The sequence below is a fragment of the Erinaceus europaeus genome, chromosome 13 (assembly GCF_950295315.1).
Source record: "Erinaceus europaeus chromosome 13, mEriEur2.1, whole genome shotgun sequence".
Classification (NCBI taxonomy): domain Eukaryota; kingdom Metazoa; phylum Chordata; class Mammalia; order Eulipotyphla; family Erinaceidae; genus Erinaceus; species Erinaceus europaeus.
Genome location: NC_080174.1, coordinates 68,826,624 through 68,853,982, shown reverse-complemented (window position 1 = coordinate 68,853,982; position 27,359 = coordinate 68,826,624). Strand labels below are relative to the sequence as shown.

The following is a 27,359-nucleotide window of genomic DNA, read 5'->3' as shown; positions in this document are numbered from 1 at the left end:
TTTGTTGGGATCATGAAGAATCAAAGGAGTCAAAGTCAGAAGAAGAAGACTTGAATGGGACATGTGAGATGATGATGTGAGGTAATGATGATGATGATGAGCAATTAATATTTATGCCACACCATATACCAAACTTGCCTCAGGCCTTTATATACACATTAGCTGTTTTAAGTGATTTAAGTCAATTTCAGAGGCTGGTACCATTGCATTCCCATTTTACAGATGGGGAAACAGATATGGAGATTCAATAAAATTCTCAAAATAGTAGAGCTAGGAATCAGACCCAGGCCTACATCCTAATCAACAGAGTACCGCCTGTCAGACTTGGCCGTAACACACAGAGTATCTGGGATGAAATTTTGCTGCTCTGTGTCTCTGTCTCATGTGGTTTATTCTGAGTAGGACTATTTTGGGGGGCGGGGGCAGGAATGTGAAATTGATCCTCCAAAGCTTGATTATCAGGCAAATGGAAGGGAGCTTGGGTCTGAGAGCACTGTTCATTCTGAGGTGATGGGACAGGATGCACAGTGGTGACACAGAAGGTAAGCAGGGGTAGCTTGTGAAGGGTCTGCAGGTCAGGCTAAGGTTTGAGATCTCTGTCTTGTTGCATAGGTGAGGGGGACCTTCACAAAGGGCTTCGTACAGGAGAATAGGTTTACCCTGGAAGGGCCACTCTGGCTCCAGTATGGACTGAAGAGAGATTGCAGGGAGGGAGGTGGGTGGACAGACTGATGCCACAATTTAGCTCTTAGGTTGAGAAGGCCTGGAATAAAGTGGGCAGGGAGATCAGAGAGAGGGCATGCGTTTCAGAAGGTAGAAGCTTCAGTTTTTGCTGGTAGACTGGATATGGGCTGGCAGGCAGGAGGCAAGGGCTATTGAGAATGACTACTAGGTGTATGGGCACCTGGGGAGGGAAGGTAGATCACAGGAGGCAAGCTATAGCCACAACCTTGGGTAGCTAGGGAGGGCAGGGAAACCTGGGCCCTGCTGGTTAGACAAGGTGCCTCTGAGAAATGACCAGGGCTTGTATGGCCCTAGAAGGTTTTGAATTATCCCTGGATTGGGAATTGGGGATTTTGGAAAGCAGAGACATAGTCAATGGGCACACTGGGAAATGGGGGTGGGGGCAGGGCTGGGGCCGGCACCAGCAGTGTGTTCATTTCCCTTCAAATGTTTTTCTTCTCCTTTCCTTTCCTTTCCTTTCCTTTCCTTTCCTTTCCTTTCCTTTCCTTTCCTTTCCTTTCCTTTCCTTTCCTTTCCTTTCCTTCCCTTCCCTTCCCTTCCCTTTCCTTTCTTTTCCTTTCCTTCTCTCTCTCTCTCTCTCTCCCCCTCTCTCTCTCCATATATATATATCAAAGCATATATCAGCCCTGGCTTATGGTGGTGTGGAGGATTGAACCTAAGACTTGGGAGCCTCAGGCATGAAAGGCTTTTTTGTTATAACCATTTATGCTAACCCTGTCCTTTCATCTTCTTTAGATGGACATCCTCATTTCTAAAATACTTAGATGGGAGTTGAGTGTTTATATTAGAGAATAGAGCCACACACAATCTTTTTCCTTTGATTTGATAGAAGAGAGAAACTGAGAAGGAAGGGGGAGATAGAGAGGGAGAGAGAAAGAGAGACACCTGCAGCACTATTTCCCCCCCACCCCCACTCCTGTGTAGGTGGGGACTGGGGTTTGAACCAGAGTCCTTGCACATGGTAATGTGTGTACTCAAGTGGGTGTGCAACCACCTGACCTCCATACATTAAATTTTTTTTTTAATTTATAAAAAGGAAATACTGACAAAAACCATAGGATAAGAGGGGTACAACTCCACACAATTCCCACCACCAGAACTCCGTATCCCATCCCTTCCCCTGATAGCTTTCCTGTTCTTTATCCCTCGGGGAGTATGGACTCAAGGTCATTATGGGGTGCAGAAGGTGGGAGGTAATTGCTTCCCCGCTGAACCTGGGTGTTGGCAGGTCGACCCATACTCCCAGACTGTCTCTCTCTTTCCCTAGTGGGAAAAGGAAGTGGCAGGGATCTGGGGAGGTGGGGCTCCAGGACACATTGGTGGGGTCATCTGCCCAGGGAAGTCCAGTTGTCATCATGTTAGCATCTGGAACCTGGTGGCTGAAAAAAAGAGTTAACATATAAAGCCAAACAAATTGCTGACTAATCATGAACCTATAGGCTGGAATAGTGAAGATAAAGATTTGGGGGTCTCCATTTTGTAGAAAGTTAGTAGGCATATTTTAGTTATATTCCAAAGGGCCCATGACTATACCAGTTTATTTATTTATTTATTTCTGAGCCTGACATCTGATATGCAGGTGAATCCAAGTTATTGTCTGGGGAGATGATGTCATGGCTGAAAAAGGACCAGAAAGCTGGATCAGGGAAGAATAGCTCCCAAATATGGGGAAGGTGTATAAATATTGTTGACTGTAAACCCCATATATTTAATATGATCTGGGGCCCATATTCAGCTTAAGAGCCTATGTGACCTCTGCATCCCTGTAGATCTGAGCTCACATTCTGTGGTCATGAGTAGGAACATTTCAAGCTGCCCCAATTTCAGGACCCATCTTCCTCAGGTATAGCACAGAGTATGTTGTACAGCCTCCCTTCAGAGGATGGAACATTCTCTACCATTGTTGATCCACGTTGAAGGCAAGGTCTTATGGGGGCCCACAGAGGGGTCTATTGTGTTGTTCCTGATAGAGATGATGAATAACAATGGAGAGGGATCTATTTGAGGTCTAGGCCCATCATGTCTGTTTGGGAATCTCAGGACTCCCTGACTAGGGCCTCACTTTTTTTTTTTTTTTAATGCAGTATCAGGGAATGAACTCAGGACCTCATGCATGTGTGTCCAATTTTTATATCTTCCTTCTCCTTCTTATTCTTAGTAGTAGTAGTAGGAGAAGGAGGAGGAAAGAGACAGAACAACGAAGAGGGAGAGAGAGGACACAAAGTACTGGCTTACCATGAATGGAGTTTCCTTGGTACTCCCATGTGGTACTGGGGATAGAACCTAGGACCTCACACATGGTAAAGTTTGTGTTTGACCCACTAATTCATTTCCTGGTCCCCATTATTGATTCATTTAACTTAAAAAAGATTTATTTATTTATTTATTTATGAAAGGGGGGGAGAGGAAGAAAGAGAGAGAAGCAGAGCATCACTTTGGCACATTCGATGCTGGGGATCAAACTCAGTCATCCTATACCTGACAGTCCAACACTCTAGCCACTGCCCACCTCCCAGGCCACTCCATCATTCATTCCCAAGTCTCAGTTACTAGAGACACCCTATGGGACAATGGTTAAAACTTTCATTTTGTGCTTGGCTATGGGTTTAAGTTCACTCTGCAGCTATGTGTTTTTAGGCAAACCACTTCACCTCTCCGAGCATAAGTTTCTTCAAATGACAAGTGGGGGGGGGGTCAAAATAATGCACACTTGATAGGCTTGTTATGAACACTATGTTCCCTACATGACAGCTCTGTCTGTGATTATTCAGATCTGGGCAAGATGACACTGTAAAAGGGCAGCATGGAAATTTCTTTTTCTCTTTTTTATAGGGGAGTTAATGGTTTATAGTAAGTTCAGTTGTTGACACATGGGTAAATTTTCTTATCTCACCATGATAGGTGTATGCAAAACACTGTCACCCCCACCCTCCACCATCATGTACCTGGACTTGAAAGCCCCGTGCCCCCATTCTCCCCAAAGTCTTTTGCTTTGGTGCAACACACTAAACTCAATCCAAGTTCGGCTTTGTGTTTCTACTTTCTGTTCTTATTTCTCAAGTTCTGTCCATGAGTGAGACCACCCCATATTCATCCTTCTCTATTGGGTTTATCTCGCTTAACATGACTTCTTCAAGCTCAATCCAAGATGAGGTAAGAAGGTGAAGTGATCATTCTTAATAGCTAAGTCCTATTCCATTGTGTATCTATAATACAATTTTCCTAGCCACTCTTCTGTTGTTGGATACCTAGTTGCTTCCAAAGTTTGGCTATTACAAATTGTGCTGTTATGAACATAGGTATACATAAATTTCTTTGGATGAGTGTGTTTGATTTCTTAGGTTATATTCCCAGGAGAGGAGTTAGTAGGTCATAGGATAGGTCTATTTTTAATCTTCTGAGAGTTCTTCAGACTGCTATCCACTTGGGTGGTAGACTAGAAATGATCAATAGAGGAAAATATTAGAATTCTTTTCCATCTAAGTTCTAAATATATATATATATATATATATTTGCCTCCAGGTATTCTCAGTGCCTGCACCACAAATCCTAGAGGCTATTTTTTCCATTTTGTTGCCCTTGTTGTGGTATTATTATTGTTGTTGTTGTTGTTATATAGGATAGAGAGAAATGAAGAGAGGAGGGGAAGACAGAGAAGGGGAGAGACAGATACACACCTGCAGACTTGCTTCACCACCTGTGAAGCGATGCACCTGCAGGTGGAGAGCCAGGGGCTTGAACCTGGATCCTTACACGGGTTCTTGCACTTTGTGCCCCGTGCGTTTAACCCACTGTGCTACTGCCTGACTCCCTCTAGTGGTATTTTTAATGACTCAATTCCAATTTCAAGGAAAACAAAACAAAAAATAAACCAATGGGACTACACCAAATTGAAAAATCTTCGGCATGGCAAAAGGAACCACCACCTAAACAGAGAGACTCCTTACAGATTGGGAGAAGATCTTTACATGCCAAACATCAGACAAAAGGCTAGTAACCAAAATACATGAAGAGCTCACCAAACTTAGCAACAGGAAACAAAAACTCCCCACAAAGGACCCTATTCAAAAATGGGGAGAGGATATGGACAGAATATTCAGCAAAGAAGAAATCCAAAAGCCCAGTAACAGACATGAAAACATGCTCCAAATCATTGATGACTAGTGAAATTTCTTTAAAGAATCACTTTTCTCTTGTCCTTTCCTTCACTCCAAGTTGGGGACAACAGTCACTCTATTGGAACTGGGAGGCAGGAAAGTTTGTAGACAAGAGGCAGGGCTGCACATAAACTTTGACTGCTTGGTACAGTTTCTCCCTTTCTTTCCCAATTTCCCAGGTCCCATTTCCCCAAATTTTAGAACAAGATGGCAAGTGTAGACAGAGGGGGGACTTAGAATCCAGCTCCCTGCTAAGACGTGTCCTTCCCCCACCCCCTGCCCCCAGTGCCTGAATCTATCATTTCTCAGCCTTGCTTGGTAGCTGCAGGTAATACCCATTGAAACCTACCTTCTGTCCCCCCTCAAGGCAGGATTCAGGCCTATGTGGCCCCCTGGGCTTCCCTAGCTATTGCAGAGGCACTTCTGGGGCCAGTGTGGGGCCCAGGGTGGCTGCAGACTCTTGGCTTGTTTCCCAGTGAAGGCCTTAGGTGGGGCAAGATGGCTGCCCCCTTCTCCAGCTGGCCCTTGCTTTCCCTCTGGGGCTGAGGGGCCTGAGCCCCGGGGGTGGGGGCTTTCATCTCGGCTTCTACCCCAACCCCAACTCAGAGAGTTTGCTGGCAGCAGTGTAGATGACTTTGGTGTAGTTTCTGTGGTTTAATAAGCTACAAAAACGACATTATTTTAAGCCAATCTGGATATAGCACAAAAACTCTCACCCCGTCTGTTCTGTGAAACTCAGATACCCTGACGAGAACACAGCTCACAACCAACTAATACAATATTCTACTGGGCTCGCTGTCAGCGGGCCCCACGCGGGCGCCGGCTCCCGGAGGACTGCCCAGGCGCTCTCGCTCTCCGCAGGCCCAGGAGGGAGGCGGGTGGCCCGGGCTGCGAGGAGGCGGAAGGCCAAGGGGGGAGCCTCACTGGGGGGCCGCCTCTCTTCTCTGGGAGGAGCTGGGACCGTCCGCAGGCCCTTTGGGCTCCCCGCCCCCTTCCACGGGGACTCGGAGAGGAGAGGAGTGTTTCTGGCCTGCTGACAGCCGTTCTACTCCCACAACTTGCATATGTCTGATTCCGAAGCAGGGAAGTGTGTCCAACACACCCAATGCAAAGACAGGTTGTTGAATATTTTTTCTCTCATCACTAAAAAGGATTCCCTGCTGGGTGCAATCAGGATCCATAAACTCGCGGCTCGAGTCGGTGTGAAAGCAGCGCTCCAGCCCAGACTCCCTCGCTGGCGCTAAATGCAGGCTCCGGGCGGAGATGCACAGACATCCGCTAGCAGTCTGGCCTTGCGACCGGCAGTTCCCGGCACATTAGGCACTGCACTTATTTTGGGCAATGCTTCAGTGGATTAACTTTCAGTGTAAAGTTTCAGAGCTCGGGCATCATCCCTGTGGCGTTGCGATCCCCCTCCCCCGCTATCCCCCATCTCTTTGAGAAAGGAGGGGAGGGGGGAGTACCAAGCTTTGCAGAGCCAGGGGCCAGGGGTGGCTGCTGACACCCAGTAGCTTCAGGTTCATGAGAGGAAAAGCTAGACGTGATGGCTGAGCTCACTCACACCCTTTCCTCCAACCCTATCCCCGTCCCCATGCTCTGGGGCTCCTGACAGCCTGGAGAGCCATCTTATTGGCCTGACCTTTCTTAGTGTGCATCAGATACCCAGTTCTGATTTCCCAGCAGACATTGAACCTGCACCTGGTGAGGTTCCCTTCAGCTAGGGATGAACCTGGCCTCCACCCCAGCCTTCTTTTGCTGGCTTCTGGCTTTAGCCACCCCACCTCCACCCCATAGAAATCCAGGACATGGGCAGGGGTAGATAACATAATGGTTATGCAAACATACTTTCATGCCTGAGGCTCCAGAGTCCCAGGTTCAATCCCCTGCACCACCATAAACCAGAGCTGAGCAGTGCTCTGGTAAAAAAAAAAAAAAAAAAAAAAAAAAGTAATCCAGTACACATATTGGGGCTTGGGGTCTTACTGTTTATGTAAGACTAGCCTGTCTTATTATTTCTTCTGGATGCTCTTCTGCATTGCAGCAGAACAACAGAGTAGGGAGACTGAGGCAGAAAAGGAAGCCACAGGGCTCTCAATGGAATCATAGGGGAGCACCCCCCAACCCAAGCTGGGGAGGGTGGAGGAAGAAGGAAAGAGAAAAGGGGGGAGGATCAGGATCAGTCTCCAGATTTCTTTCTGATGCTTTACAAGGGAAAAGTTGAGGTTCCCATAGAAATGTAAGAACTCCCCTCCCCACACATACAGTCACCATGTTCCCTTCAAGGTCACCCACTGAGAAGTGTTTTCAAATTCAGTGATTTAAAACTCAAATTCTCATGAATTAGTAAGAAACAACTAAAAAGTAGTCTTCCCCAAGAGCCCCTTTCACTCCCACTAGCATTCTATTTTCTTGCAGGGGTGAGGATGGGGGCGGGAGGGGCTTTAAAAGCAGAATGAGCTTCAGAAAGTGTGTGCAGGGGTGAAGAGCAGCTGAGCTGGTCCACAGGGTGTGGAATCTATTATTCACTCACTTGTCCAAAACATGTAGTTGCTGACTTAAGTTCATGGACTGGGGCTGTGGGAGGCACACAAGCTGTCCACCTAGGAAAGGGGAGCAGGTTCATTTAGCCCTTTGCTAAATGAACTCACAGCACCGATTGTGAGTCAGGCGCTGTGTTTGGTTCCTGGTACAAGCCAATGCAATTTGGGGATATAGGAGGACTTGAAATGGGCTGTGCAGGAGAGAAGGGGCTTTGGAGTAGAATGCATTACCCGGGCCCCCTCTCTCCATCCTTTGAGCAAAGGCTCAGGGTAACTCCCAGGTCCACAGCATTCTGTGCTTTCTACCTGCTTTCAGGGTCCCACCAGGATGGAATCCTTCAGCCTCAAAGTTATAGCAAGGCAAGAAACACAAATTAGAAAGAGGAAATGTTGAGGCAGTTTTGGGGAGCCCTGGATTAAAATAAAAGCCCTTCTCCTCTCTCATAAATCATAAATCATTCTCTCTCAGCCCCCTCCTCTCCCCCCCACTCCTTCTCTCTCCAAGAGATCAGCACATTGCAAAGACAGGTTGTTGAATATTTTCTCTCTCATCACTAAGAAGGCCTCCCTGCTGGGTGTAATCAAGAACCATAAACTCGCCTCACAGCTCTAGTCGGTGTGAATCGAGCCCTGCTCTACTCGCCTGGATTCAGATATGCTTAGGCTCAGGCCGACTGAGCAGCAGCAGCAGCAGCAGGTCAGGCTGCTTTCTCTGGGGGAGGGGGGGCAGGTGCATCCCAGCCTGTGGCCAGGGGGGCTGGGTCGCCCTACATCTCCACTGTGGGCTCCGTCATGACAGGACAGAGAATCCAGGGCACCTCTTCTGAAAGGTCAGTGAGGACAGAAATTGGTGCCAGTAGACAAAGACTCTAGACATTGACAAGTGCCAGCAGCACCTTGAGCTTCACTCTTATCCTTAGGTCTGTGGGGAGAGGAGCAGGGAGGCAGGATGATTCTCAGGCATGGTGGCTATTTCCAATGAGTCACCCTATCAGATAAAGTGCCTTCAATCTGCTTTTCAGAAATGTCCCTTTCATGGTGGAAGAGGATACAGACCTGGAGTAGTTTCCTTCAGAGGGCTGGGGACAAGGCTGGGGCTGGGTTGGGGAGTGAAAGCGGGGAGTGAAGGAAGGCACCAGGGAAGCGGGGCTGCTGACAGCTAAGTGTGCCGTTGCTCTTTGAAAATCCATGAACCCCACTGCAAAGCTGGGGAAGAGCTTTTCTTCCCACCGGCCCCCAATATAATTCTTTCCAATATCATGGCCAGTGTCTGAACCCCTGTGCCTGGTCCTCCCCAAATTCTCTATGTCTATCGTGATGGATCCAGAACATGAACCTGACTATTATACTCCTCCCACCTTAAAGTCCTTCTGTGCTGTCCCAGTGCCCACAAAATATAAATTGGGGTGAATAACCAAGATCTACCTCTCCCCACATTCAGTTCAGCCCCCTGAAATCCCCAGACAACAATTTTTCTGAACATCCAAACAATTTCCCAAACATACCCAGGGCCTTTGCCTCTGTCAATCTGTCATCATCCTCTCCACCCCCACCCAGCCCTTTCTTTTTCACCTTTCTAGTAAACTTTTACCTATATTTCAAAGCTGAGCTGAAATAACCCCTCTTTCAAGGAGTCTTCCATGATCTAAAGATGAGGTAATCCATGACCCCAGCATATGTTTAGTCTATAACATTTGTGCTGGAATTGTCTTTGTCAGTTTCCCCCCTCCCCCCCTCCCTGAACCCCACCTCCAAACATACACACTGGTCATGAACTTCTCTAGGGTTGGGACCAAGTCTAATTAGCTTTATGTGTCCAGTACCTAGTTTGTTGGAAATGAATAAAACCAGAAGTTATATTATCATTAAGTCCCTTCCTTCTTTCCTTCCTTCCTTCCTTCCTTCCTTCCTTCCTTCCTTCCTTCCTTCTATGCTTGTTCTTCTCCTTTCTTTCTTTCTCCTGCTCCTTCTGGAGCCTGGCCTTATATGTTTTACTTTATTGCTCCAGGGCCTACTTCATGATTCAAACAGAGAGAACCAGAGAGTGGGAGAGACAACACAGCAGCAGAACTTACTCAGTACTTCAGCACTTCCATGTGGTGTTAGGCTTGTATCAAGGCTGAGTGTGTGATGACCATTGAGTTATCTCTCTGACCCATACTGCCATGTCTCAACATTGCCCCGTCTGTATCTGTACACTGGTGTGGACCTGTCTTCTTGCTCATGTTTTTCCTTTTCCATCTTCCTAAGCAGACAGGGTCTGCCGTGAGGGCCATATGGCATCTGGTACCTCTCTATAAGAATCCATACTCAAGATTTGTGGAAGTGGGTTTGGAGTTTGCTAAGAAAGGCCTGTTTAGGCTCAGCCTGAGAGCTGCAAGGATTTGTCTAAAAGGGGATACAGGTGTTGGTGTTGGTATATGTGGTGACCTAGCTTCTTTTTTTAAATTTATTTTTTATATTTATTTTATTTACTTATTCCCTTTTGTTGCCCTTGTTGTTTTATTGTTGTAGTTACTATTGTTGTTGTCATTGTTGGATAGGACAGAGAGAAATGGAGAGAGGGAGGGGAAGACAGAGAGGGGGAGAGAAAGTTAGACACCTGCAGACCTGCTTCACTGCCTGTGAAGCGACTCCCCTGCAGGTGGGGAGCCGGGGTTCGAACCGGGATCCTTATGCCGGTCCTTGTGCTTTGCGCCACCTGCGCTTAGCCTGCTGCGCTACAGCCCGACTCCCGTGACCTAGCTTCTTATGAAAGGTCTGGAAGGTGCTGTGCAGGCTTAGGAGGCTCAGACTTCACTGGCAGGCGGGAATGGGATCTTCTCATTCATGCTAGGAAGGGCTGTTGATTCAGCATCTGCATGCAGACTTGCTTGATCGGTCCTTGCTTATGGCTCACAAATCCACACTAGCTAATTCACAATGAGCCCATCTCCCAAGGATCTGAAATACTGTGGCTCTCCAGGAGCAAAATCTGGGACTGCTTCAACCTCCTTTAACTCTCCAGGGACTGTCAGAGCAGGAGCTCAGAGGAAGCAAGGGATTCCTCTTGGGCAGATAACATGCCCGGCCCCCTGCCTTTGCAGAGGCCAGAGAGATATTGTCCACAAGCTTCAGGGCTCTCATAACTCTTTCAAGGCAATCACTTTATTTATATGAGTTTGTTTAAAAAAACCCACAGACGACCCACCACGGGGACCTCTCCTACCGCCTCAGCTTGATTCTCTCCTAGCCTCCGAGTCCATAACTCTTAGTCTTTTGATTCTCCCAGTCCACCAACTATAAAAATCTTATTTCTATAAGGTCTTTTATGGTTACCAAGATAGTCAATAGTGTCATTTTCATTCATATCATTCTGCAGGGAAGTTAGAGGAAACGAACCAGACAGAGAAGAGCTATAAATAAGGCTTAGCTACATAGGGCCCCAAGCGGATCCTGCTGCGTTCTTTTAAAACAACTCATGCACAGAACGTACACACAATAAACACACACACACACACACACACACACACGCACACGCACATGCACATGCACACGCACACACACATGCACGTTTGCCCGCTCAGGCATACAGATAGGTGTATATGAGCTCACTTGGGTGAGCTCATGAGTGCTTGCACATATGGGGGTTGGGTTGCACACATATCTGTGTTTGTGCATGTGCTCACACCATTTGGCAGTCTTAGAGAAAAAACAAAACAAACAAACAAACAAACAAAATACCCCTAGATGGAATCTGCCTGGCTTTGCAGGACCAAAAGTATCAGTAGCAGCAGCAGCACTTGCTATGGTAAAGTGGGGGGTGGGGTGGGGATGGAACCCCAAGAACACATTCCAAAGCTGTGAACTGTGGTGTTGGGCATCCAGCCACCCATGAGCTCATGGAAGAAGCTTTGGAATTGCTCTGGCCTTGTGGTGGGGGTGGCCACACTGTCACAGCTGGGCATGCAGAAGTCCCAGGCCTCAGATTCTGGAGGACAGCCAGGTAGCGCCCTGTTTGATGTGGACCTCATTGTCACATACCTGTACATTGCCCATGGTCCTACTGCCAGTGACTTTGTCCCCAGGATAGGACCTCAGGAGCAAAGAGCAGGAAGTCTCTGGTAGAGGGGGAGTTGGAAGTCTGTGTGCTGGATTGGGGGAAGGGAATAGTTTCAGACAGGGCTAGGCAAAGCTGTAAGTGGGGGGAAGACAGCTCATTTCCCACAGGTCCCAATCCCCACTCCAGGGAGGGAGGGAAGGGGACTCTGGGTGGCATCAGAGAATGATGCTCTCCTTAGAGAACTTGGACTCAGTGGCTAGTGGTGCTGAGGAGGAAGTGGTCTTCTGAGTCAGGAGGCCTGGATTCGAGAGCTGACACTGTTGCCCTGCAGTCTTGCCAAACACCTTCCTCTCTTTTGGGTCCACTGTACCCCAGTGAATAATAAAAAGGCAGGATGAACTCTAAGGCCCCTCCTAGTTTCAGAGATGTGGTTGAATTAGCTGCACCCCAACGCCCCCAGGGCAGGTGCATCCCCTTAATCTCTCTATCTGCAAAATGGGGACAATGGCTTTTAACTTTGGCAACAGCCTAGGGATGCCATGAGGGGTTCTGGGCAAAGGTCCAGGCTTTCAAATGAGCTTGTTTGGGAACTGGTGGATTTGGAACTTGCACAAGACCCAACCCATCAGTATTCCTGAGACCCTGAGAAGACTCCAGTTTCCTCACTAGACCCACCCCTCCTTTAAATACTGAAGAGCTGAGAATGGAGTCCAGGGCTCTGAGCTCAAGGCCTTGGAATCCCTCTATTTCCCTCCTGCCTTCTTCAAGGGAACTATTAATTGTAATTTAAGCCTCGCAAGTTAAAAGCCGTGTGCAGATTTAAGGATTCTTTCATCCCAATTACACATCGTTTCTGGCTGCACTTTAGTGCCAGGCTTTTATCTGTTGTTCTGGGGAATCACTTATCGGCCAGAGCAGCGGGCTCCACACAGATTTCTTCCTGATTATGTTTAATGGCAAAGGGAGAGTTAACCATCCTCCCTCCCCTGTGCTGTGTCGGCAGTTTTCCCAGCCCAGCCTGAAAGCAGCCCAGGGGAACAGGGAGGCAGGAAGTGGGGGAGCTGTAGGGACCTACACCTCCTGCAGTGGCCAGTATGGGGCTCTAGGGACTGATGTAGCTTGGGGTGGGTGACCAGGGGACATTTTCCTCTCATCTTCCAGGTGACTCAAATGTTCTATTCTGAGTGCTGACTGCTGAGAGCATTTATCTACACAGCTCACAAGGACAGGTGTCTATGGTGTGTCAGGCCCCAAGCTGGCCTCATTTCTTCACTTCTATCAATATGTACCCACTGTGGCACATACAAACTTGCACGCTCCGGGATGTTCCCAGCCCCTAGACCTGCACTACTACATGCAAACACATATGCACTGAAGTATGCACATACAGACACCCTGGGGCATGCATGCCAGCACCTCATGGAAGCATGTCATCATACACAGACATGTTCAGACATGGACACTCACAGGTACAGAAGTATGTATGCATACACACTCATGGAAGTGTGCTTATATACACACACTATTAGTAACATGTACACACACATACATACACATACTCTCAGAAGAATGTGAATATAGTCATTTACAAATCCAAGCAACAGCAGACACAGAGACATTATTTGTACAGACCTCCTACATTTACATGCAGATGCACTCTCAGTTCAGTTTCACACATGCACGAGGTTTGACTTGCCTTTATTGTCGCATAGGACCTTCTCTGCCTGTCTGTCATTCACAAAATTAGGCCTTATAGGAACTTGCCATGAGCTTCTCCAGGCCTCCTCCTTACTGGTCTTACTTGTAGTCTCTCCCCATCTCAGCTCTGGGTAAATCCTTACATCCATTGACTAGGACAAGAAAATCTGGCATTCAGACCTTCCACCTTCTGCAACCCTCAACGACCCTGGGTCCATGCTCCCAGAGGGCTAGAGAATGGGAAAGCTATCATGGGAGGGGGTGGGTTATGGAGATTGGATGGTGGGAATTGTGTGGAGTTGTACCCCTCCTACCTTATGTTTTTGTTCATTAATCCTTTCTTAAATAAAAAATTTAAAAAAAAGAGAGAGAGAGAGAATATTAAACATAAAAAAAGAAAATCTGGCATTAATTTTTTTTCTTTTTGTTCTTTTATCTTTAGTTATTGAATACAGACAGACAGAAATAGAGGGGAAGGAGGAGGTAGAGAGGAAGAGAAACACTCACTACTTTACTACTCATGAAGCTTTGCTACTTGCAAAGCTGTCCCCCCTGCAGGTGGGGACTGGAGACTTGAACTTGGGTTCTTGCACATTGTAACATATGTGCTCAACCAGGTGAACCACTGCCCAGCCCCTTCTTTGCCTCTCTGTTTCTCTCTCTCTCTCTCTCTCTCTCTCTCTTTCTTTCTTCCTTCCTTTTTTTTAAGAAAAGATTTATTCTTATTTTTATGAAATAGATTTAGAGGGCGGATCACATATGGTGCAGGGGATTAAACCTGAGACACCATTGCACACAAGGCCTATGTTCTACTTGGGTAACTACCTTTTCTTCGTCAAGTTTTTGTATTACTATCACTTACTCATATCGATTTAATGATGATTGACAAGTCTGTTGGATAAGTGGGGTGCAATTCCACACAATTTCCACTCAGAGTTCTACATCCTATTCCTTCCACTGGAAGCTTTCCTACTGTTTATCCTTCTGGGAATATGGGCCCAGTATCATTATGGAGTGCAGAAGGTGGAAGGTCTGGCTTCTGTAATTGCTTCTCCGCTAGACATGGGCATTTTCAGGTTGATCCATACTTCCAGCCTGTTTCTATGTTTCCCTAGTGGGGCTGGACTCTAATGAAATCACCTTCTTCCTTTATTTAATTCTACAATCTGCAGTCCTCTTCAGCCTCACCCTCTCAATGTCCTTTCTCTGTTCTGTTTCTTCTTCATCTTTCTTTGGAATGTAGGCCTTCTGTCACAGATTGTTTGGGGAGATGCTGTGCTTATAAGAAGTATATAGGTCTCTCAAATCAAGAGCTGTGGGGAGTCTTGAGCAGGGAGGACACAGAATCAGGCAGAGGGAGATGAGAGCTGTGATGTGGTCATTACAAGGGCCTGGGTTGCATCACGGGGAGTTAGGATGATCTGGTATTGGCATGATTCCTTCTTGAGAGCAGGGGACTGGGGCTTTTATGACCCGTTGTTGATCAGATACTGGATGTGGGCTGCCTGTGGGAGAGAGAGTGACCTTGAGTGAAGCAGAGTAGTACTCAAGGAACTGTGGGCCAGAACTCAGATGCTGGGGGGCAGTGGGTCCTCAGTTGAGAATCTGGGCATCATAACACAGCTTCCATTACACCCTTTTCTGCAAGCCATTTTTATTTGTATTTGATAGTTATGTACAAGATTATATGATTTCAGGGTACAGTACCACACCACACCCACCACCAAAGTTCTGTGTCCTACTGTCCCAACAGTAACTACCAGAGTTCTCATGGAGTTTTACTGACAATTTACTTCTGGTGTTTGTCTTTTTGTACGTTCATATGTTTCAGTTCTCTAGATTCCACATATAAGTGAAACTATCTGTTAATTGTCTTTCATCTCTTTATTTCACTTTATTTCCAACCATATTGTCCCGTAGAACAAAACACTATCTTTTTTGATTTCAGTATTCCATAGAATATATATCTCATTACTCCATCACTTCTTTAGCCAGTCATCTGTGTATGGACATTTAGGCTGCTTCCTCTCTATGGCTACTGTGAATAATGCAGCTATGATCATAGGGGTGCACATGTCCCTTTGAATTCGTGTTTGCATGTCCTTTGAATAAGAGCTTAACAGTGGTATTGCTAGATCATAAGGTAATTCCATTTTTAGTTGTTTAAGGACTCCATATAGTTTTGCAAGGGGACCAATTTGCATTTGCATTCCCACCAACAGTGTCAAAGAACTCCCTTTTCTCCACAACTTGCCAAAACCTGTCATTTCCTATTTTGTTGATGTAGCCCCACCCATATATATATTTTTGTTGTTGTTGTTGTCTCCAGGGTTATTGTTGGGACTCAGTGCTGGCACTACAAATCCACTGCTCCTGGTAGTCTTTTAAAAATCTATTTTTTATTCTTTATTTTACTTTATTCAATAGGATAGAGAGATATTGAGAAGGGAGGGGGAGGTGGGGAGAGAAAAGTAGACACCTGTAGACCTGCTTCACTGCTTGTGAAACATCCTTGCTGCAGGTGGGGAGCAGGGGTTTGAACCCAGGACTTTGCACAGGTCCTTGTACATAGTACTATGTGTGTTTAACTGGGTGTGTTACTGCCCAGTTCCCAACACAGGCCATTCTCACAGGTCCACTATATGTTTAAGATACATAGATGGGGGGTTGGGCGGTAGTGCAGCAGGTAGAGCACACGTAGTGCAAAGCACAAGGGCTGGTGTAAAGATCCTGGTTCAAGTCCCTGGCTCCCCAGCTGCAGGGGAGTCACTTCACAAGTGGTGAAGCAGGTCTGCAGGTGTCTATCTTTCTCTCCCCCTCTCTGTTTTCCCCTCCTCTCTCCATTTCTCTCTGTCTTATCCAACAATGACGGCATCAATAACAACAACAACAATATAACAACAACAACAACAAAAAGCCCCTGAGGGCAACAAAAAAGAGAAAAAAAAGATACATAGAGGAGTAAATGTACTATAATATTTATTTGTATTTTTCTCTCCTGTTAGAAAAAGAGTCCCCAAAGGAAGAACTCTCAGTGGATGTAGCACCTGATGTTTTCCAAATGCTTAAACCAGTTTTGACCCATGGTTGGTGTTCCATAAATGCCTGGTGAATGAGTGAACCTACCCACTCTCAATGCCCTGCTTGTATCAAGTCCTCATGCTTTCTGGAAACCACAATCTCGCTTCCGCCACCAAACAGCTATGCAACTGTGGGAAAGTTGTCTAACTTCTTGGAGCATCTGTGGCTTCACCCATAAAATTGGATAATAGAAGCACCCACCTCGTCAGGTTTGCAGAGGGTAGAATGTGCTAATGTTTGTCTAACACTTAGCAGATTCCTGGCACAAAAATGCTAATCAATACATATTAACTGCTGTTGAGTCCACTTCTCATGTCCCGGGCTCTCTTTGGTTTGGGTTGCTGCCAGGATTCTGATCAGACTAAAAGGCAAGCTTGACACCCCAGCTGGGGTACCTTACCCTTCCAGGCATATAGACAGAGCTGACTATCTGAAAGTTGCATGTGCAGAGCTCACTCTTTGGCTTACGAAGATAAAGGGATGACTGGAATTTCTTGCTACTCCAGGAAGTCAAAGTGAGTACCAGTGTGTATGTGCATCTGTGCACATATTTATATGGGGACAGCGCAGGCCAGCCAATGCCACACATTCCTAAAGAACATTAGACCCACATAGGAAGTCAATACTAGCAGGACCTGAAGAGATTAAAAAGCAACTGGTAGTGTTCCTTTATAAGATACAGCTATAAGTAAATAGCACAAAAGGACATAAATTATAGTGAGGTCTTGTATACTACAGCAAATCCTAACAATGGGATTTTCAAAGTTAACCCCATCGCCAAATGATTTGGTTATAGCTATAACTATCTATTGCTTTCTTAAACCCTAAGACAGCAGGAACCCTCCCCTTTCTCTATAAAGCCCACATTTCTCCCAGTCCTGAAACCTCTAGGGCAAGGCTCACTTTCCTGCATGCTTCTCCCAATTTGTTCCAACTGATACTGCATCTGCTGATCCCAACCTAATCACTGTAACCAGTATCACCTTGGCATATATCACTTTGGACTGCATCCAGAGATGTCAGGCATGGAATGTGAACCCACCAGCTTCATCACTCTGGTGAGACCTTTCCTAGCTTATAGGACTCCTTAAATTCATTTTGGGTTGTACACTTTTTAACAAACTTCAAAACCTAGATATAGATCAGGGTTCATGAAATGGGGCTTAAGTCCATATATCCAGGAGTTGGGGAAAAACATATACTTTAAAGCAAAAGTACATAGTAGTTTGCAGTGAGTCAATAAATGTAGCAAGCATGTAGAAAGACCTAAAAAGACACCATAAAATAGCTAATGAAATAGTTTCTATTTAGACCTGGATACTCTCCTCACCTACCTTCTATTGCATGTCCCTCAATCACTCCAAAGCTAACCCTGTTAGACAAAGTAAGGACTACAAAAGCTGAATAGGGGCAAGAGACTGTCATACTTTATTATTTTAAAATTTTTACAATATATATATATTTAAAATTTATTTATAAAAAAGTAAACATTGACCAAAAAAACCCCATAGGATAAGAGGGGTATCCCATTCCCTCCTCTGATAGTTTTCCTATTCTTTAACTTTCTGGGAGTATGGATCCAGGGTCATCATGGGGTGCAGAAGGTGGAAGGTCTGGCTTCTGTCATTGCTTCCCCACTGAACATGGGTGTTGGCAGCTTGATTCAAACTCCCAGCTTGTCTCTTTCTTTCTTTAGTGGCGCGGGGCTCTGGGGAAGCGGGGCTCCAGGACACATTGGTGGGGTCATCTGCCCAGGGAAGTCAGGTTGGCATCATGTTAGCATCTGGAACCTGGTGGCTGAAAAAAGAGTTAACATATAGAGCCAAACAAGTCGTTGACTAATCATGAACCTAAAGGCTGGAATAGTGCTGATGAAGGGTTGCGGGGGGTGGGGGGGCCTCCGTTTTGTAGATAGTTAGTAGGCCTATTTTAGTTATATTTCAAAGGGCCTATGACTATACTAGTTTTTTTTTTCTTTTCTGAGCCTGACATGTGATATGCAGGTGGATCCAAGTTATTGTCTGGGGGAGATGATGTCATGACTGGAAAAAGGACCAGAAAGCTGGATCAGGGAAGAGAATAGCTCCCAAAGATGGGAAAGGTGTATAAATATTGTTGACTGTTAACCCCATCGATTTGATGTGATCTGGGGCCCATATTCAGCTTAAGAGCCTATGTGACCTCTGCATCCCTGTAGATCTGAGCTCACATTCTGTGGTCATAAGTAGGAATGTTCTAAGCTGCCCCAGTTTCAGCACCCATCTTCCTCAGGTGTAGCACAGAGTATGTTGTTCAGCTTCATTTCAGAGGATAGAGGATTCTCTACTGTTGTTGATCCACATTGAGGGCAAGGGTCTTATGGGGGCACACAGAGGGGTCTATTGTGTTGTTCCTGATAGAGATGATGAATAACAATGGAGAGGGATCTATTTGAGGTCTAGGCCCATCATGTCTGTTTGGGAATCTCAGGACTCCCCAACTAGGGCCCCAGTATTTTTATATTTTTATATTACAGAATTACGTACTGACAGGGATTTGAATCCAGACTGTTCCCACCGTTCCCACCACCAGAGTTCTGAATCTTTACTCTTCCCACTGCAACCCACCATAGTTTCCCTAAAGTTTTAGACATGGGCCAACCATCTTCTCTACAACTATCTGTCTACATTTATACATAGTTGCCCCTTCTTTTCCTGATTCAATTCTCTCTTTCCCTCTAAGGCATTCATGACATCATAACTAACGTCCATGTGTCCCTCTCCTTTTCCTTCTCTCACTCTGACTGCTGATGGAGCTGGAGTGCAGAATCCTCTTGTCTTCATCCTATCACTTTTCCCCCTCTGGGAGTATGGATCAAGGTTGTTTATGGGTAGCAGAAGGTAGGAGTTCTGGCTTCTGTAGCTGCTTCTCCACTGAGCATGGACGTTGGCAGGTAGATTCATACTCCCAGTCTTTTCTATCTTTCCTAGTGGACCAGAGCACTGGAGATGCAAGTGTCCAGGATACATTGGTGAGGTCATCTGCCCAGAAAAGTCAGAGTGGAATCATGGTGGCATCTGTAGCCTGGTGTCTGGAAGGTGGCGTTACCTAAGTTGAGACAAGATGGCTAATGAACAGGAACCAAAAAGTAGGCTCAGAGCAGATGAGATTAGGGATTTTAGAGTAGAAGAAAGCTAGGAGAACCATTTTAGGCATGTTCCTGGGGGCATACAACTATAGTAGTTTTGCTTGAGTTTGGTAGCTAGCTTGAGGTTGGATGACAATATTGTCTGAGAGAATAGTGTCAAAGTGGAGAAAAGGGCTAGAGGGTTGGTTTAGGGAAGGGAGTACTTCCCATTCTTAAAAAAATTTTTTGTGGCTAAAATTAACTATTAATCTCCATCCACCTGCTCCAGGGCCCATATGTAAATGCATATTTAGTGTCCGAGCCTGTGTGACCTCTAAGTCCCTATTGGTCTGAGCATATAGCTCATGGTCACATCTGAGGAACATTGCAGGCTTCACTCATTTCAGGACCAGTCTTTTTCAAGTGGCAGGATAGGATACCCCCAGGCTCCCTTCAGAGACTGGGGTTATCCCTACCACCATTACTTTATGGTAGAGCCAAGGTCCTGAGAGGGCACGCAAGATGCTGTTCCTTATGGAATTGACCAGTGGTAGTGGAGAGAGGGACCCTTTAGAAGTCAAGGCCCATCATATATGTATGAGAATCCAAGGATTCTCTAACTAGGACCCCAGATGATCAGATGGTGTGATATTGACCAAACAGGCCAATATTAAGTGGGTTGAGACTGGCATACTTTAATGATGACTCTTTGGTCACTACCAGGTCACCCCATCTCCTGGGGCTCTACTCCCACACAGACATGATGGGCCTAGACCTTTAACAGATCCTTCTTTCCATTGTCACTGGTCATCTCCCTCAGGAACATCATAATGGACCACTTTGTGGACCCCTATAGGATCTTGCCCTCAATGTGGATCAACAATGGTAGGAACTGTTCCACTCTCTAAAGGGAGGTTGTATAACATACTCTACCTATCACCTGAGGAAGATGGGAGTATGGATCGGCCTGCCAACGCCCAGGATCAGTGGAGAAGCAATTATAGAAGCCAGAACGTCCCCTTCTGCACCCCATAATGTCCCTGGGTCCATGCTCCCAGAGGGTTAAAGAATAGGAAAGCTTTCAGGGGATGGGATGGGATATGGAGTTCTGGTGGTGGCAACTGTACCCCTCTTATCCTATGGTTTTTTGTCAGTGTTTCCATTTTATAAATAAATACTTAAAAAAAAACAGTTAGTTACCCATTATCCCCAGCCCATTTGTACTATCTGCTCACTTGTCCCCCTGTCTGGATTGCCCCATCACTACTCTTCTGAATGAATTCAATTCCCAGTCTCCAGTAACCTCCCTGTAGTTCAGTCCCATGAAGTTTACTTGCTTTTGCCAACAATCAATACTAGCCATCATTTTCCATCTTGAGCTGCCCACTGTCATCAGTGCATGGGTGTAGTGGATGCTGTATGGTTCCCAGATGTACCTCCCACCCCTTTGGGAGTGAGGCATGCACTCTCCCAGCCAATGGGAACACTGGTGACCAGTCAGAATCAGCTTAGTCTCCACAAGAATCATCTCTGATCAAAGGGAGCTAGTTCTCCTAAACTGTATCCTTCCCTGAACTATGATGATTATCCTTGTCTCATTTGAGAACATCTGGAAAAGGCCATGCATGCACTAGAGCTTTCTGTGGGATTGATTTTTGTTGTTACTGAGATCACTCCCCAATAAACCATTTGTATGCAAGTCTCCATCTTCTGTGTGTTTCTAGGAAACCTGACCTGTTCTTCTAGAGTTGGTGCTAGGAGAGGTTCCTAGGAAACAAGCTCTCAGATGGGAGCTTAGAGTTGTAGCACCTGCTGGCCACTTGGTAATAACAGACTGCTCACTGATGGTGGATAGAAGTACCAGTAACCCGCGACATGCTATAATAGTGCATTTTTTAAATTGTCGTCGTTGTTGGATAGGACAGAGAGAAATGGAGGAAGGAGGGGAAGACAGAAAGGGGGAAAGAAAGATAGACACCTGCAGATAGATACCTTCACCACTTGTGAAGTGACCCCTCTGCAGGTGGGGATCCAGGGGCCTGAACCGGGATCCTTAAACCAGTCCTTGCGCTCTGTGCCACCTGGGCTTAACCCGTTGTGCTACCACCCAACTCCCAACAGTGCATTTGTTAACACTTTTTTTTTTTTTTTTTAAATCAGTGGTGAATTGGGATGGGATACTAGTAGAAAGGAGTCTAGTAGAAGTAGGATCATAGTCATTTGAGAGATTTGGAGGGAGCAGTACTTATAGACATGAAATTAGATGATTGGCATTGGGAGATATGGGTACCTTAGAAAAAAGACAATGAAAATTTGGGGTAGTGGTAAACAATTTAGGGGTGCTTAACAATTTAAGGTGAAGTAGGAAATCCAGAGGTCTTCCTAACATCAGATAAAAAGTTTGCTTCCAGAGTGAAGTGTGAGAGTAGCAGATTTCCAGGGAAAACGGAATTTTCTTTCTTTAATTTTTTTTTTTTTCCTCCTCCAGGGTTATTGCTGGGCTCGGTGCCTGCACCATGAATCCACCGCTCCTGGAGGCCATTTTTTCCCCCCCCCCATTTTGTTGCCCTTGTTGTAGCTTCATTGTGGTTATTATTATTGCCCTTGTTGACGCAATTCGTTGTTGGATAGGACAGAGAGAAATGGAGAGAGGAGGGGAAGACAGAGAAGGGGAGAGAAAGATAGACACCTGCAGACCTGCTTCACCGCCTGTGAAGCGACTCCCCTGCAGGTTGGGAGCCGGGGGCTCGAACCGGGATCCTTACTCCGGTCCCTGCGCTTTGCGCCACATGCGCTTAACCCACTGCGCCACCGCCCGACCCCCTCTTTCTTTAATTTTTTAAAATTTCTTTATTGGGGAATTAATGTTTTACATTCGACAGTAAACACAATAGTTTGTACATGCATAACATTTTAAAGTTTTCCATATAATAATACCACCCCCACTAGGTCCTCTGTCATCCTTTTTGGACCTGTATTCTCCCCACCCACCCACCCCAGAGTCTTTTACTTTGGTGCAATATACCAATTCCAGTTCAGGTTCTACTTGTGTTTTCTTTTCTGATCTTGTTTTTCAACTTCTTCCTGAGAGTGAGATAATACCATATTCATCCTTCTGTTTCTGACTTATTTCACTTAATATGAATTTTTCAAGGTCCATCCAAGATCGGCTGAAAACGGTGAAGTCACCATTTTTTACAGCTGAGTAGTATTCCATTGTATATATATACCACAACTTGCTCAGCCACTCATCTGTTGCTGGACACCTAGGTTGCTTCCAGGTATTGGCTATTACAAATTGTGCTGCCAAGAACCTATGTGTACACAGATCTTTTTGGATGGGTGTGCTGGGTTCCTTAGGATATATCCCCAGGAGAGGAATTGCAGGGTCATAGGGTAGGTCCCTTTCAAACCTTCTGAGAGTTCTCCAGACTGTTCTCCACAGAGGTTGGACCAATTGACATTCCCACCAGCAGTGTAGGAGGGTTCCTTTGACCCCACAACTTCTCTAGCATTTGTTGCTGTTACCTTTTCTGATGTATGACATTCTCACAGGAGTGAAGTGGTATCTCATTGTTGTCTTTATTTGCATTTCTCTGACAATCAGAGACTTGGAGCATTTTCTCAGCCTTTTGGATCTCTTCTGTGGTGAATATTCTGTCCGAGTCCTTCCCCCATTTTTGGATGGGGTTATTTGTTTTCTTGTTGTTGAGATTTGCAAGTTCTTTATATATTCTGGTTATTAGCCTCTTGTCTGATATATGGCATGTAAAGATCTTCTCCCATTCTGTGAGGGATCTCTTGGTCTGGGTAGTAGCTTTTTTTTTTTTTTTAGCTGTGCAGAAGCTTTTTAATTTGATGTAGTCCCATAGGTTTATGCTTGCCTTAGTCTTCTTTGTAATTGGGTTAGTTTCATTAAAGATGTCTAAAATTTATGTGGAAAAGAGTTCTGCTAATATTTTCCTCTAAGTATCTGATAGTTTGTGGTCTAACATCCAAGTCCTTGATCCACTTGGAATTTACTTTTGTATTTGGTGAAATATAGTGGTTCAGTTTCATTCTTCTGCATGTTTAAAACCATTTTTTCCAATACCATTTGTTGAAGAGACTCTGCTTTCCCATTTAATAGTCTGGGCCCCTTTGTCAAAGAGTAGATGTCCATAGGTGTGGGGGCTTACTTCTGGACTCTCAATTTTATTCCACTGGTCAGTGTGTCTATTTATGTTCCAGTACCAAGCAGTTTTGATGACAATGGCCCTATAATACAATTTGAGATCTGGGAGTGTGATGCCTCCGGTTCTGTTCTTCTCAAGATAGTTTTAGCAATTCTAGATATTTTCTGGTTCCAGATAAACATTTGTAGCATTTGCTCTATTCTCCTAAAAATGTGTTTGGGATCTTGATAGGGATAGTATTAAATGTGTATATGGCTGTGGGTAGTATATTCATTTTGATGATGTTAATTCTGCCAACCCATGAACATGGAATATCTTTCCACTTCTTTGTGTCTTTTTCAATTTCCTTAAGTAGTGACTCATAATTTTCAGTATACAAGTCTTTCACTTTTTTTTTTTTTCTGATTTTTTTGGTATTATCTTTATTTATTTTTTTTTTTTAGTTTTTTTAATTTTTTTTTTTTATTTAAGAAAGGATTAATTAACAAAACCATAGGGTAGGAGGGGTTACTTCTTTAGTTAGGTTTATACCTAGATATTTTATTGTTTTTGTTGCTATAGTAAAAGGAATTGATTTCTGGATTTCAACTTCTTCTAACTTAGTGTTTGCATAGAGGAATGCCACAGACTTTTGAATGTTAATTTTGTAGCCTGACACCTTAGTGTATTGCCTGATGATATCCAAAAGCTTCTTGCTGGATTCCTTAGGTTTTTCTATGTATACTATCATGTCATCTGCAGATAGGGAGAGTTTGACTTCTTCTCTTCCAATCTGTATGCCTTTAATTCCTTGCTCCTGCCTGATTACTATGGCAAGAACTTCCAACACTATGTTGAATAGTAATAGTGATAGTGGGCAGCCCTGTGCAGTACCTGATCATAGGGGAAATGCTTCCAGTTTTTCACCATTGAGTATGATCTTGGCTGTAGGTTTGCTATATATAGACTCCACTATCTTCAGGAATTTTCCATCTATTCCCATTTTTGTGTAGCATTTTGATCATAAATGGATGTTCTATTTTGTCAAAGGCTTTCTCTGCATCTATTGATATGACCATGTGGTTTTTGGTCTTGTTTTTATTGATGTGGTGGATCACGTTGATTAATTTATGTATATTAAACCAACCTTGCATCCCTGGGATAAACCCCACTTGATCATGATAAACAATCTTTTTAATATACTGCTGTATCCGGTTGGTTAGAATTTTGTTCAATATTTTAACATCTATGTTCATCAGAGATACTGGTCTATAGTTTTCTTGTTTGGTTGTGTCCCTGTCTGCTTTTGGTATCAAAGTGATGTTGGCTCCATAGAAGCTGAGAGGGAGTATTCCAGTGTCTTTATTCTTCTGGAAGACTTTTAAAAGTAGAGTTATTAGTTCTTCTTTGAAGGTTTTATAGAATTCATTTGTAAAACCATCTAGTCCAGGACTTTTATTTTTGGGAAGATTTTTGATAACTGTTTCAATTTCATTAGCTGTGATGGGTCTGTCCATGTTATCTATTTCCTCTTTACTTAGTTTTGGAAATTGGTAGGTTATCTAGGAAATCATCCATTTCTTCCAGGTTCTCTAGCTTGGTGGCATATAGTTGTTCATGGAAGCCTTGCATGATATGTTGAATTTCTGTGGTGTCTGTTGTGATATCTCCTCTTTCATTTACTATCCAATTTATTTGGGTCTGCTCCCTTTTTTGTTTTGTGAGTCTGGCTAAAGGTTTGTCGATTTTGTTCACTCTTTCAAAGAACCAACATTTACTTTTGTTGATGTTTTGTATGGTTTTCTTATTTTCAATGTTATTGATTTCTGCCCTAACTTTAGTGATTTCTGTCCTTCTGGTTGCTTTAGGGTTCCTTTGTTCTTCTTCTTCTAAGTCTTTAAAATGTGCAGTCAGGCTGTTTATTTGTGCTTTTTCTTGTTTCCTAATGTGTGCTTGTATGGCAATGAACTTCCCTCTCAGTACTACCTTAGCTGTATCCCAAATATTTTGATAGCTTGTGTCTTCATTTTCACTGAAGTCTCGAAACATTTTGATTTCTTCCTTGATTTCCTTTTTGACCCAGTAGTTGTTAAGTAGTGTACTGTTGAGCTTCCACATTTTGGGACTATTACTAATCTTTTGTTGATTGTTAAGTGTTAGTTTAATTCCACTGTGGTCTGATAATATTCTTGGGATGATTTCAATGCTCTTGAATTTGCTGATGCTGTCTCTGTGGCCTAACATATGGTCTATTCTTGGGAATGACCCATGTGGACTTGAGTAAAATGTGTATTCCAGTTTCTTGGGACGAATGACTCTGAAAATGTCCAATAGTTCTAGTTTATCTATCTCCTCATTTAGCTCCCTTATGTCTTTATTGATTTTCTGCCTGGATGATCTGTCAAGTTGAGAGAGTGGGGTGTTGAAGTCTCCTACTATGACTGTGTTGCTGTTAATATATTGCTGCAGCTCTTTCAGTAGATGTTTGATGTATTTAGATGGCTTCTCATTGGGTGCACAGATGTTAATAATTGTTAAGTCCTCTTGATTGATCATCTGAGCATTAAGTAGCATCCATTCCTATCTTTTTTAATTTTATCTATTTTAAAGTCTATTGTGTCAGATATGAGAATAGGTGTTCCTGCCCTTTTTTGTGGGCCATTGGCCTGTATGATAGTTTTCCATCCTTTCCCTTTGAGTCTGTGTTTGTCTTGTTGAGTTAGGTGGGTTTCCTGTAGACAGCATATTGTTGGGTTGTATTTTATGATCCATCTTCCTACTCTGTGTCTTTTAATAGGTGAATTCAGGCCATTCACTGATATCAAAGATTGAAAATATTTTAATGCCATTCTTGTAGAGTTTTAGAGTGTTCTGATATATGGACTATTTATGGTGGTCTGATTGTTTATAGGAGACCTTTCAGAACTTCTTTCAGGGCAGGCTTGGTGATAGTTGATTCCTTCAACTGTTCAGCTGTTGCTTGTCTCAGAAGGTTGTTTTGCCTCCATCTAGTCTGAATGACAGTCTAGCAGGATACAGTATTCTTGGTTGAAAGCCTTTCTCATTTAGTACTTGATAGATATCTTGCCATTCTCTTCTGGCCTGTAGTGTTTGTGTGGTGAAGTCTGCTGCTAATCTTATGGGTTTTCCTCTGTAGGTGACTCTTTGTTTTTCTCTTGCAGCCTTCAGGATCCTTTCTTTATCCTTATTTCTTTCCATTCTAAATATGATGTGTCTTGGGTTAATTCTGTTTGGGACCCTCTGGGCTTCTTGAACCTTTATGTCTTTGATATTGTCTAGACTAGAGAAGTTTTCAGCTATTATGGCCTGAAAAATGCTTTCTTGCCTTCCCTCTCTTTCTCCCTCTGATATGCCAATAATGCGTATATCGTTTCTTTTGAAGTCATCCCATAGGACTCTGTTGTTGTTTTCAGTATCTCTTAATCTCTTTTTGAGATCTCTTACTTCTTTTTTAGTTGTCTCTAATTCATCTCGATGATGCTAGTTCTGTCTTCAGCCTCATTGATTCTATTCTCTCTCCCCTCTATTGTTTTCTGGATCTCATCTATTTTGTTACCTTCTTCTAATACTGTTTTAGCTTATTCAGCTAGTTGTGTCCTTAGCTCAGCTATTTCAGCTTTCAGTTCTCTAATAACTTTGAGATAATCAGTGTTTTCTTCCAGAGTCTCATTTGTTGTTTCTGCATTTCTGGTGACAATTCATTCCAACTCTTTATTCACTCCTATGTTTATTTCCTTAACTAGTTTTTGGCTGTTGACCTCGTTATTTTGTTTGTTTGACCTCATTATTACTTTGGGGGGCTTTTAGCTGGACTCT

General features: G+C 44.3%; 1 protein-coding gene across 1 annotated transcript in view; it reads left to right on the top strand.

Annotated features, from left to right (window-relative positions):
- The window catches only part of UTP11 (UTP11 small subunit processome component), a 168,469-nt gene extending 146,553 nt beyond the window's left edge, over nt 1-21,916 (top strand). Inside the window, exon 9 of the mRNA XM_060206176.1 lies at nt 21,857-21,916. The gene's annotated coding sequence lies outside the window, so the exon portion shown is untranslated. The remainder of the gene's footprint in view (nt 1-21,856) is intronic.
- The last annotated feature ends 5,443 nt before the right edge of the window (nt 21,917-27,359 follow it).